Source organism: Bos indicus x Bos taurus, chromosome 2, assembly GCF_003369695.1.
Source record: "Bos indicus x Bos taurus breed Angus x Brahman F1 hybrid chromosome 2, Bos_hybrid_MaternalHap_v2.0, whole genome shotgun sequence".
Lineage (NCBI taxonomy): Eukaryota > Metazoa > Chordata > Mammalia > Artiodactyla > Bovidae > Bos > Bos indicus x Bos taurus.
This window is the reverse complement of record NC_040077.1, coordinates 18,468,874-18,481,683: the sequence shown is the minus strand read 5'-3', so window position 1 is coordinate 18,481,683 and position 12,810 is coordinate 18,468,874. Positions and strand designations below refer to the sequence as shown.

At 41.6% G+C, this 12,810-nt stretch overlaps 1 protein-coding gene across 19 annotated transcripts in view; it reads left to right on the top strand.

The window, feature by feature from the left end:
- Positions 1–12,810, top strand: part of OSBPL6 (oxysterol binding protein like 6) — a 215,399-nt gene that overhangs the window by 54,525 nt on the left and 148,064 nt on the right. For 13 of the 19 annotated variants that reach the window (XM_027556790.1, XM_027556759.1, XM_027556729.1 and 10 more), the window contains exon 2: positions 7,621–7,703. The exons of the other annotated variants lie outside the window; for them this stretch is intronic. The gene's annotated coding sequence lies outside the window, so the exon portion shown is untranslated. The remainder of the gene's footprint in view (positions 1–7,620; positions 7,704–12,810) is intronic. 19 annotated transcript variants of the gene reach the window in all.

Below are 12,810 nucleotides of genomic sequence, written 5' to 3'. Positions count from 1 at the left end.
TGATACTTGTTAATAAATATTATATGTGTATGATAATATTCTTATAAAACTTAGGAAATAGAAATTTTACAAAGATTATGGAAGATGAAATTAATATTTAAAATTTTAATAGTAAAATTTTTGTTCTCTCTAAAAATTACTAATAATTTAATATGCTTCATTTTTTAAAATCCAGATTTAATACCTTGTTATATAGAAATTTGAGTACCGTTTATTTTGATTGTTGATTTTAGTGTTTTAGTTGAAAAAGATATCCTACAAATACATGTGAATTCAAATAGAAGAAGTATATTTTAGCTATACTTGTGCTTAGTCACTCAGTCATGTCCAACTCTTTGTGGCCCCACGAACAGTAGCCCACCAGGCTCCTCTGTCCATGGGATTCTCCAGGCAAGAACGCTAGAGTGGGTTGCCATTTCCTTCTATATTTATGAACTCATAATTCTTGAATAGAATGATGGTTGTCAGGGACTGGGGAGGAAGGCACAGGAATTATTATTTAAAAGAGTACAGAGTTTCAGTTTTGCAGCATAAAAAGAGCCTGGAGGTGGATGATTGCACAACAGTGTCAATGTCCTGAATGCCCCTGCTGTGTACACTTAAAAAGGTAAATTTTATGTTTTTATGTTTTTACAACTAAAAACAATAATTTGCCATAAAAAGAAACACGTTTGAGTCAGTTCTAATGAGGTGGATGAACCTAGAACCTATTATACAGAGTGAAGTGAGTCAGAAAGAGAACGATCAGTACTGTGTTCTAACACATATATACGGAATCTAGAAAAATGTAACTGAAGAATTTACTTACAGGGCAACAGTGGAGAAACAGACATAGAGAACAGACTTATGGACATGGGGAGAGGGGAGGAGAGGGTGAGATGTATGAAAAGAGTAACATGGAAACTTACATTACCAAATGTAATGTAACTTGCTGTATGGCTCAGGAAACTCACATAGGGGCTCTGTATCAACCTCGAGGGGTGGGGTGGGGAGGGAGATGGGAGGGAGTTTCAAAGGGAGGAGATGTATATATACTTATGGCTGATTCACATTGAGGTTTGACAGAAAACAGCAAAATTCTGTAAAGCAATTATCCTTCAATAAAAAATAAATAAATTTCTTAAAAAAAATACTTAACTGAGAACCAATCATATAATAAGCACATAATAAAAGTTATTGTTATTTCTGTACCACTATCCTTGGTAATCATTTCCACAGGCCCATTCATACTTCTCAAACAGTGTCCTAATTTTGATTCAGTAATTGATCACCCTACCCATTGGTTCAATAATTGATCACATAGTTCCTTATACATACTAGGCACTTAGAAAACAATTATTGAATAAATGATGTGACAGCAATGGATTACACTTGCTTCTTACTTTTTTCTTTTTACTTTAGGGACCTAATTCTATGACCATGGGCATGGCTTGTGATTAAATATTTAATCCATTTTGATTTGATACTTTAAATGTACTAGTGACATTCTGCATGGATACATACTCATGGCAGAAGTTTATATTTAAGGCAATTAAGCGCATAAAGCACAGATAGGCTTTTTACTCCAGAAATTGTTACTTCATACTGTTTATTGGTCATTTTAAGTTTTATTTTGTGCCTTTAAAAAACATGTCTGATAAAATTGTGCCAAATTAACATGATTGCCTTGGATAAGAGTAGCTTTCAGATGATTTTAAAATATATCTTATGAAAGAGTGATTGAGAAGCTATCTTTTAAAGTAGGTTAGATATGGAAAATGTGCGTTCCCTATAAGAAAAGGGAACACTTAAGTCTTAATCTTTCGCAGCTAAGACTCCGCGTTTTACTTGACAGTGTAACAGCATTTGACTCTTCTAATCTCATTTGACAAAGCACCTGCCTGTTCTTTCTTTCCTGAGCAGCTGTCTAGCTCAGCAGCCACGTTCCAGTAAAATGTAATCTCACTTCCCACATCACTCCTGGCTTCACTGTCTGCTCTCCTTTCTCCTCCCTTTCGCCGGGAATCAGCGGATGTGGATGACGTCATTTTTTCCTTCGGCCGTCTGGCTGGTGTTAAATGTCGCCCTGCCCGAAGTCAAGAGTGACGAGCCTGCTTCTTTAGCGGTTTTTGCTCCTATTTCAATCGGTGGAAGTTTTGAATGAACAAAAAATTTGAATCATGGAAATTTAGTTAAAAGCAAACAAAAATCAACCCAGGGGTCAGAGTTGAATGAATTAGAAGTTCCTGTAACCTGAGACCATAAACCAGTGGCTCATGGAAACAGTGATTGGTACCATCTTGTGAGGTTTTTCAAAATGCTACTAGTTGGCCACAATGGAAGTAGGATGTTAATGCCATAAGTTTTTATCAAAGAGATGTTACATGAGCTCACTTAATCATCTAAGCCCTGTCTTAAACATTAAAAAAAAAAAAACCTATCATTTTAAGGTTTTTCTATACTTACAGCTGAGAAACAATATATACAATATATAGACACATAAAGCCTTCAAAAATGTACTTGCATTTTCAGATATAAAATTTATTTATAAATAAATAATAAATAATATTATATATTTTAGAACTATATAAATATACATATGGGGCTTCCCAGGTAGTACTAGTAGTAAAGAACCTGCCTCCCAGGGCAGGTAGACATAAGAGACCCTGGTTCACTCCCTGGGTCGGGAAGATCCCTTGCAGAAGGACATGGCAGCCCACTCCAGTATTCTTGCCTAGAGAATCCCATGGACAGAGGAGCCTGGTGGGCTTTGGTCCATGGGGTCACAAGGAGTAGAACATGACTGAAGTGACTTAGCACCCTTGTAATGCTATATAAGTATATAATTTATAAGCTATATAAAATTGATAACATAAAAATTTATAAAATCTACTACCCCGTGTAGCTGGTACATTTCAAAGACTTCTTTGATTTCTCAGGATATAAATTGCTCTACTGGAAAATGAGCATTGTTCACAGTTCTTAGAGAGGACCTATGTATCCATCTCCTTGGTTTGCTCCTTGGCAGGGAATGGACTGTGTCTGGAAGTGAGTGTGTGTACGTGTGCATGTGTGTGTATTAGTCGCTCAGTTGTATCCAGCTCTTCGTGACCCCATGGACTGTAACCCACCAGGCTCCTTTGTCCATGGGATTCTCCAGGCAAGAATATTGGAATGGGTTGCCATTTCCTTCTCCAGGAAGTGAGTGAAAGGGTGGGAATGACTCCTTCAAAGGAGACTGGACAACCTTTACCTGATGTAGCTACTAACCTAGATCTTAAGAATGAAATGCCACATGTGTTACACTTCTGTTTCATATTATCCCAGCATTTACTTAACATTTCTGCCTGGAGATACCACAGATATCTTTAACTTTTTAACAGTTTGGTCAAAACCAGCCTTACTCATTGGCTAAGCCTGTGCCTCTGTCCTCGTGTGAGATAGCTCCCCATTCAGTTAGTTGCTCCAGTCAGAAACCAGGGATCTTGTTTGCTGCCTCAATTGCTCACTGCTCTCCTGCACCCCTATTGAGCAATCCTATCCATTCATCTCCGAAATATATCCCAAGCTCATCTTCTTCTCCCATTTCCATTACCATAGCTTCCCCATTTCTTATCCTTCTCCATCCATTCTTTTAAAAATACAAGTCCCATTCTGTCTGTACCCTGTTTGAAGCCTTTCACTGCCTTCTGTTGCACTAGGAAGTGAAAACGACAAAGCAAAATGCAGATCCTTTGTTTGGCTCTGAATATTTGGTTCCTACCTAGGAGCGTCACTTCATTTCACTCCCTCCTGTCCTGGCATACTCTGCTCAAGCTCCACTGGTCTCTTTTCGGGTCTGTAGTATGCCCAGCTCTTTCTTGCCTCAGAACCTTTGCACATGCTGTTCTTTTAGCTAGAGTTTCCCCTCCCACTTTGACCTTCAGTTTTTAGCTTAAATTGCTAATTCCTCCAAGAAGCCATCTTCTCCTCTCGAGTTGAATTCAGTCCCTGTTACTTATTTCTCATAGTACCATATCTTTTCCTTCTAGTATTTAATGTTTATAATCATATGCTTAGCTGTTTAATTTTTTAATCTCTCTCCCCCATCAGACCATAAGTCCATGAGAAAAAGGTCTATTTGGTGTATCACCATATCCCTGATCCCTAACATTGTCTGGCATGTAATAGAGGCTTAATATATTGCATAAGTGGCCAAGTGAATGTCTTCAATAAAAAGAGGATAATAATAACCTCACATTGCTAACATTTCCCCCTTAGAGTTAGAGGTAGAAAGTTGATGGCTCTCTTGAATTAAAGGCATTCAGTAGCTGGTGCTACTGCTTCTGTATGCTCTTAGAGTTTCATGTGATTATGAATATCCTGCTATTTCTACTCAAAGAGAGACTACCACTTATGCTTATTTCATGGTTCCTGACACTTGGTTAACAATTTAATTTTAAATCACTACTGAGATTTGCCTCGAATGGAAAAAATAATTTTATCCAGGTTGTTTAAAATGTATGAGCCTTACTGTACTGCGTAGAACAGCAAAAATAATTTGCTGCTTTGGTTGTGAAATAAAAATTTATTTCTCTGCATGTGTTATTTCTTCCCCCTACCTAGTGTAAGTAACAGATCCAGTATTATCTCCATAATAAGATTTTGAATGAATGGTAGGTAAGGCTCTAGCCTAAGCCATATTAAAACGTACTTTTCCAGAGTATGCTTCGTTTCAGGGCTAAAGGGGATGCAAATGGGAAGTGACATGATGGATTTGACTGCAGCAACTTCTTACTTGGTGATTTGGCAGAACTAGAGCGTGTCTTCCACTCCCTGTGGGTTTCTGCCACTTGAGGGGCTGTGTGGAGGAGTGCCTGTCTCCTTGATCAGCTGGGAGGTAGTGGTTGAATTTTCTCTAGATGTCTTTTCTAGATCCATTGGCTGAGTATGCTTGGAATATGATTGCTTACTGTTTTCTTCTTAATTAAAAAAAAATCATTGTAACATATGGAAGGCTTTTCATAATTGCACTTCTGCTAATTTGAAAATGCTGTTACAAAGCACTTTCTGTTGTTTGCTAGGAGTCTTACTAAAAACTCAGGCTGGGAACTGAGTTTAGGGATGGTGGTGTCCCTGTGTAGCCCTGCGGGACGTGGAAAACAACGCAGTCTCACACTGTCGTGAGGAGCAGGCTAGTGTTAGTCCAAGTCAGTGCGTGGTGACCTGGGTACAAAATACTCTGTTAAACCCTGTGTGGAATGCACAGAGGTTGAACTAATCCTCCTTTAGTGAGAAACAAGTATACATGGAATAATAAAAGCCAACGATTTATCCCTGGGGCTGTTCTGTCTTTTAAGGTACATCTGCATACATGCTGCGTTTTGGGGCCTTGAAGCGATCCTATGAAGTAGGTGGGGAGTGTGTGTGACTCATAGGGTTCTGCCTAGTTTACTGATGGCAAAACTGAGCTTCAGATGATTTACGACATGTTCGTGGGTATATAGGTGGTAAGTGGCAGGACCAGCACACAAAGCCGTGTCTTAGGCTCTAAGCTCCCAGCCTAAAATTCCATAGAACAGGCCTATAGGAGTTCAAAGAAGGGGAACATGTTCATATGCCCGGGCACCCTGCACAGACCCCGTCCTCCTTGCTCTCACAGGTTTGGAAGAGACCTCAAAGCCTCCGTCTAGACCCTGACCCCTTCCTCTCTTGCTCTACCAGTTCTGTCCTCTTTTGGTGTTTCTATAGTTCTGACCAGAAGGGGGTGACAGGATGAGATGGTTGCATGGCATCACTGACTCAATGGACGTGAGTTTAGGCAAGCTCCGGGAGATGGTGAAGGACAGGGAAACCTGGCGTGCTGCAGTCCATGGGGTCGCAAAGAGTCAGACACGACCGAGCGACTGAACAACAGTAATGGTTCTGCCCTTTCCACTGGTTCTCTCCTGTCTGTCTTCTCCAAGTTTTTCTCTTGATCCAGCTTCCCCTTCCTGTCACCATCCTCTGCCTCCCTTCTTCCCCCAACTGCGAGAGCATGTCCTAAATCTCCTGTGTGAATGCCATTCACCCTTCAGCCTGAAAGTTCCTTATCAGTAAGATCTCCAGCGGTGTCTGTGTTCTCGTCCTGGCCCTTCCTCTCTTTGGTCTGCATGGAGACTGCCTCAGTGGGCCAGCCGCCGTTTTCTGAGGGTCTCCTCTTGCGGTTTGAACTCAGGGCGCCTGCTGCAGCTCTGTCTTCCAGTGCTCTTCCTCTCCTCTACCCCTTAAGTATTGACACTGAAGGTCTGGGTATCAAATTGTCCTCTGAGGCATAAGAACCGAGTTATCCACGGCCATCTCTTCACGTCCAGCGGCTGCCCCTATCAACCAAAAGATGACCATCTCTAGCATCTCCAGTTCCTGTGCTCTCCTGGGGTTCCGATCTCCACATATCATACCACACGATGCCCAGAATGGAGCAGAAATTCTTTCCATCTATTATGGAATCCTTCCCCCGTTTCCCCAAAATAGCAGCCTTGGTGGCATCTTTATATGGGGTTATCGGGAAACCCAGATACTGTTTTCTTAGAATTATTTATTATGGCCTCGTAATTAGCCTCCCCTTTCAGTCTCGCCCCACTCCAGACAGTCTTCCATTCTGCTTCTAGAGTTACTTTCCTCTCAATTTAGTCTGATTATATCACTCTCCTGATGAAAGGTCCCTGACTCCTATTTGTCTTCCCTACAGGGCAGGAGCCAGTTCCTTTCAAGTGTCTAGCAACTGGGCCTTGAATGCAGTAGACACTCAAAAATATTTGTTGAGTGAATAAATTTGGTTCCAATCTCGTCTGTCGATTTTCTCTCTCTGTAACTTGTCCCTGTGCTGTTGTGTATCCGACTTCTCACCATTTCCCAAATGTCTCCACTTCTTGACTATTTCCTGCTTTTGTTGGCTTTATTCTTCTGTCCCACTTATTACATTTCAACTCAATCAAACCTGTTTTCTCTTGGGCATCTTGTAAGTTATTTTTCTGTTCTGAAGAAAGCATCCTTTGTCTTTTTCTTTTATTGTCTTTGTTGATTTCAATCAACTCTCATTGCATCTCTTCCTTTTCTGTTCTTTGTCTACTTCTGTTGTTAATTTTTGTATTTCTGATTCTAAGTGTTTTTAATTCTCCAAGTGCTTGTGTGAGAATATTTAATTCAGTTTGGAATGTTGTGTTATGGTTTTCTTCTGTTTCATGAGTTTTGGTGGGGAGAATTTTCAGCAGCTGTTTGATTTTGTGCTGATATTTTTCTGTTCCTGGGCATTTCATGAATGTTTCCTGGTTCAGGAGCACTCGTTTCTGTCAGAGGTGCAGTTTCTTTAAGGGTCGATGGTGGTGCTGGTGGATGGAGAGGATCTGGGGTGTGCAGTATCCTCAATTTCTCCTTCTAAGATCCTTCACCATCCTGGCACCACTCCTTGCTTTACTTCTTTCTCTTCTAGAAGCACTAGTTTTCTGGGTCCTGGGTCTTTCTCACCTTTAAGCCCTTTCTTGACATGTAGCAAGTGCTGAGAACTACCAGGTTTCAGGCCTGAGTGTGGTGTGTGGGCTGTTAGTGCAGGACTGTCCTTCCCTTTCTGGGGGGTGATTCTGCTTGAACTTCATCTCCGTGTCCCTTTTCTCCTGTTCACAGGGCTTCCCTGCTCTTCACACGCCCTGGATTGTAGCAGCAGCAGGAGCTGAGTTGGAAGTCGGTGTTTATTTCTCCACTCACAGGTAGTTTGAAGCTTGTGGTATTCCCTGTTCCTAATAATGCTGAATGGTTTGGATCTTATGATGATATTTGCCCTCTTATTGATTCTGTGGTCTTTCGAGAAGGATGTTAGCGTGATTTGAGTCCATGCAGCTGTTATTGTCCTCCAAACCTGAAGGTTCCTGCTAGGAAAGTTTTATTCTCCTCACCTTTAATTTAGGTAAGAAAACTAAGAAAAGCGAAATTACTTAGCCGAGGTTGCATGGATACCATGTACTGGAAGAAAAGGAGACCTGGCTCTTTTGCTTCTATCAGAAAGCATTTAATCCCCTGTTGCGAAGCCTATTTATGTAATTTTTCTTGATACATTTTGAGTGCTATAGGGAAGTGAAAGTCCTCTAAAAATGTTTAACGTTTCTTTAAAATAAATTTCAGGTTTGGTTGTGGGTGTGATGGTATGTAAATATGTACAAACTGGAAGTTTGTGTGACTTTCTCTTTTTACAATGAAACGAATCTTTTTCTATGATTTTCTCTCAGTGTGTGTTGTTAAAGATCAACAAAGAATATCGTCCGATTCATGACCCTGATGTCAGTTGTTTTATGGTTAGAAAAGAACAGCATGGTTCTATTTCATGAAAGAAGGCTCAGGAAGTACTGCTGTCTGTCCCTGCAACAGTGTCTGGTTCCTTTTCCTGCAAGGAGGAGAATGGAGATGTTTGTGTCTTCAGTCCCAGTGTTTCTCCTGAGCTTTGGTTTGGGGATTTGAAGACAAAGAGTGTCAGGTATTTTTAAGGAAGAGTAAAAATTATCTGGCTTGTTTCATGTTCTTCCTATACAAGTAGCATCTACTCATGCTGTATCTGAAAAATAAAAAAGTACAAAGAAAGAAAAAAATCACCTAAAATCTTACTATCCAGAATTAACTTTACTTTTCTGGTATTGTTTGCCCTGCTGGTTTTTTTTTTTTTTTTCTATTATGTATTTTTTTAAAAACAAAACATTGTGCATGCTAGTTTGTAGCCTACTTTTTTGAGGTACCAATAAAATGTGAACATTTTCCCAATAAATCATCTATGACCTGATGTTTACTAGCTGTACATGTATTTTCTTACATAGATGTGCCACACTTTACCTAATCGGTGTGCTATTGTTGATTTAGGTTGTTTTAGGTCTTTTTTGATCTTTATAGCATTATAGTGAATGTTTTGGCAAATATAACTTTGTATATATTTCTGATATATAAGGAGTTACTGATTCTCCTGTAAGATTGACTGTCGTTTTTCGGTTTGAAGAAATAGGTAAATGTACAGAACCTTTTTATGTCTATTGCCTTTCCTTCAACTTTTCAACCTTTGTTTTGTGTTTGAGTTTAGGGAACTCCCTACAGGCTCATTCCTTGACTCTGTTTTTCTTCCTCTGGACTCACTTTTGCATCAAATACTTCTGTTTTCTACAACTTCAGGTGCCATCTTTATGCTGTTGATACCCAGATGCTGACCTGTTAGCAAATTTATAAGTAAATCTTCAAATGCTATTATGAAGTCTCGAACTAGATGCCTGATTCATAATCTCACAGCAGCATACCCAAGCCCTGAACATGCAGGATCCTTTCCACTATCTCCCACCAGGAGAGTTGTGAGCTGTAGAGCCCCGCTATCTACCTGCCTATTGGACATTTTACTAAGGTTGCCGATAAGACATTTCAAGCGCAGAATAATAACCATAGCTGCTAATCTTTTACTGAGATTATTGTTTGCCATGCTAAGTGTTTCACTTTATATGCATCAGTTTTTTTATCGCAACCGTCATGAAGTTGGTACATAATTCCCGTTTTACAGATGATGAACAAAGAAGCACAGAAGCTTACAGAGAAGCCAGTAAATCTTACTGTGCTCTTTACAGATATGCTGTGTGGTTTACAAAGTGGAATTCTTGACGCTTCACCCTACAGTATCTTCCAAAAGTATTTCTTATCTTGGTAAATGGTGCGCTACCTACCAAGGAGCTCATGCTAGCAAATCAAGAGACATCCTTGGTACCTCTTTGTCCCTCATTTGTCAGTATATCCCCTGTTGATCATGCCTTCCAGATATACCTTGATTAATGCCTCTGTTCTGCACACTATTGCACGCCTCCCCGCCACCCCTTCCCAAAGCAGACCTCCATCGTCTCCTGGGCCTCTGCTCCTACCCCTCAGGACCAGTCCTCACACATGGATGGTCTCTTCCTCCCCTGTTCATGGCCTCCCATTGTACTTAGAATGAGTAGAAGTCACTGCTCTGATTTAGAAGGGGTTGCTCCTCTTCCCAGCCTCACTCTCACCTCTCTTGACTGAGCCAGACCTTCTCGTCCTTAGGGCTTCTGCACCTGCTCGTCCTTCTGCCGGAAATACTCCTCAGCTCTCTTCTTCACCTGAGCAACTCCTGCTCCTCCTCCTAGTTTCGTTTAAATGTTCTTCAGTGGAGCCAAAGCCTTCTCAGATCCCTTGATAAAAATGATGAGTCCCCCTTATATTCTCACACTCCCGCTCCTCACCCTCACAATGCTGAACACAGTTTATACCCTCATAGTCTTAGACTCGCTTATAATATAATTTTAGACTCTGAGGGATTATCTATCTGCTATCTTCCTCCTGGTGCCACTCCACCTATCAATGCCCTGAGAAGACTGGGCTGTTTTTGTTCCCTTTTGAACCTGAGTACAAATCCTGGCAAATAGGAGACATTCTTCAAATATTTGAATAAAAAAAGAAGCATATTGGAGCTTCCCTGGTGGCTCAGGTGGTAACGAGTCTGCCTGCAGTGCAGGAGACCCAGGGTTTGACCCCTGGGTCGGGAAGGTCCCCTGGAGAATTCCATGGACAGAGGAGCCTGGTGGGCTATAGTCCATGGGGTCTCAAAGGGTTGGCCATGACTGAGCGACTAACACTTCACTTCAAGCATATTGAGCTCTGGCCACCCCTGAAGTGAGATGAGCTGGGTGTCTCTCCCTCCAGGGGTGTGGGTGTGTATTTGTTCCTCTTGTTTGTCCAGGGGGAGCCCAGGGACTTAAGGCCCAGGACATACATTTAGACCAACAAGGGGAAGGGAGGGGTGGCCTCAGGGAGTGAAAGACGGTCCATAATGGAGGAGGCGGAACTGAAGGAGGGCGAAAGAGCCTCAGCTCTGCTTCCATCCCAGTGGGAGAGCCCCTTTTGATCCCCACAGGGGTTGAAGGATTGAATTAGACCCAGTTTTTAAAGTTTTTATTTGGTAAGTCATCTACTCTGTCAATACCGTAAAGCCAAACTTAGCAACAGTTACTATGGTTTTTTTTTCTTCTTCTTCTTCTTCCTGCTTCTCTCAACTAGAGGAATATCTGTGTTTAATTTTCTGTGGCATAAAATTTCAGTAACCGTGAATGTGTCATGTCTGCTTACAAGGGCTTTCTGTGGGAGCAGAAAGAAGATTGCAAGGGGCCCTTCATGGTTGATAACTGCGGAGGAGGTGGCATTCAGTGAAGCCCTCTCAAAAACCATAGTATGTCCTCTGGCCATCAAGTCTGTCCTTCAGAGCATCTGTGTGGAGATCTTTTAAGGCTCCCAGTAGTCTCGGTTTTGAAGATAGTTGTTCTTTCTGATCACACACTCTTCCTGCCTAAAGCAGTGAAACCACAGAACTATGTTGATTTAGATTCTAAATCTCTGTAACAGTGACAGTACCCTCAGAGGCGCCAGCGCCAAATGGAGACAATTTCTGTATTCCTATTTGACTGCATTTCCCTCATCAGACTACAGATACTGGTGGCAGCAGCCGTCCTACACGTGTGCTTATCACTGTGTAATTTCGTCTCCTGAAATGCTGGACTCTGAGCAGGAAGAAATGTGTTTTCTCATACTTCTGTGCCTGTGTGTTTATCCTTTGGATCCTTAAGAATATCTGAGACTGAGGAGTGGTGTTCCATTGAAACTACAGTTAACTGTATGAGCTACTACACCAAAAACGTTCCCTGGGCACTTGAGAGGTTGCAAAGGCTGAGTTCTTGATTATGCTGGAAATAACTCCTGCATTGGAAAGCTACCATCCATTTTTAGAAAATTGTTGCCCAAAAGATGTAGAGCCTGGAATACTGTCACTTCATTTCTCTTTTTTAAATGTGGGATTAATGTTAGTCATTTACAACTGGATTGGCAAAGTTTACGGAAGAGGCAGATAGTATATATTAAGGATTTCGTGAGCCATGCAGTCTGTTGCCAACCACTCTGCTGTCGTCGTGTGAAAGCAGCCATAGGTACTACACAGACACATGGGCATGGCCGTAGGTCAATAAAACTTTCATTGCAAAATAAGCAGAGGGCAAGATTTGACCCATGGACCATAGTCTGCTGCTATAATTAGCATAATTGCCCAAATCAAAGAGAAGGAAATGGCAACCCACTCCAGTATTCTTGCCTGGAGAATCTTGTGGACAGAGGATCCTGGTGGGCTGCTGTCCATGGGGTTGCATGGAGTTGGACACGACTGAAGCGACTTAGCATGCATGCATGCATTGGAGAGGGAAATGGCAACCCACTCCAGTATTCTTGCCTGGAGAATCCCAGAGACAGAGGAGCCTGGTGGGCTGCTGTCTATGGGGTCGCACAGAGTCGGACATGACTGAAACGACTTAGCAGCAGCAGCAGCCCAAATCAAAACAGTTAAAGCAGGAGAAATAATTTGAGTGAAACAAAAAATAAGAGCTTTTTTGCTCTCATATGATCAGTGCCTAAACTCAGACTTTCGGGAGGAGCTCAAGGGTCTTTGTTAAACAACTATGACCAAGTTAGATGCCATCAGTATCATAGATACCAACATTGGTTACTTGATCAAGGCCGTTTGAGTAAAACTAAATTTGTATGTACAGAGATCCTTAATTCCTACTTACTCCTTATGATTAATGCTAATACTATAGACTGCCTTTCAGATCAGATCAGATCAGATCAGTCGCTCAGTCGTGTCCGACTCTTTGCGACCCCATGAATTGCAGCACGCCAGGCCTCCCTGTCCATCACCAACTCCCAGAGTTCACTGAGACTCACGTCCGTCGAGTCAGTGATGCCATCCAGCCATCTCATCCTCTGCCTTTAGTCAGCATGAATTAGATGCCTGCT